This window comes from Lepidothrix coronata, unplaced genomic scaffold, assembly GCF_001604755.1.
Source record: "Lepidothrix coronata isolate B3197 unplaced genomic scaffold, Lepidothrix_coronata-1.0 Scaffold211, whole genome shotgun sequence".
In the NCBI taxonomy this organism is placed as follows: domain Eukaryota; kingdom Metazoa; phylum Chordata; class Aves; order Passeriformes; family Pipridae; genus Lepidothrix; species Lepidothrix coronata.
Window position 1 is genome coordinate 1466085 of NW_016690391.1, and position 361 is coordinate 1466445.

Consider the following 361-nt stretch of genomic DNA (forward strand, 5'->3'; position numbering starts at 1 on the left):
CACAACACCACAGTCTCCTCCCTCTTTCCCAGCTCCTCTGCTTGGATTTTCAGCCCTCAGTCCTGTGAATCTCCCCTGAATTCAGCACCTGAATTCTCAGCCTTGAGCTGGCTCTCAGGGATTCTGCACTTCTGAAATTCCAGCATTGTGAGTTGTTGATCCTAACAAATTGTGGATCTTAAAGCGAGGGAACTCCATGATCTGGGACCAAACAATGTCTCATCTTCACTGGGAACAGTCACAACAGCAAAGTCACTCTTCTGCTTCAGTTTTATGGGGAATCATGGGCTGGTTTGGGTCGGGAAGGACCTCAAAGCCCATCCAGTGCCACCCCTGCCATGGGCAGGGACACCTTCCACCA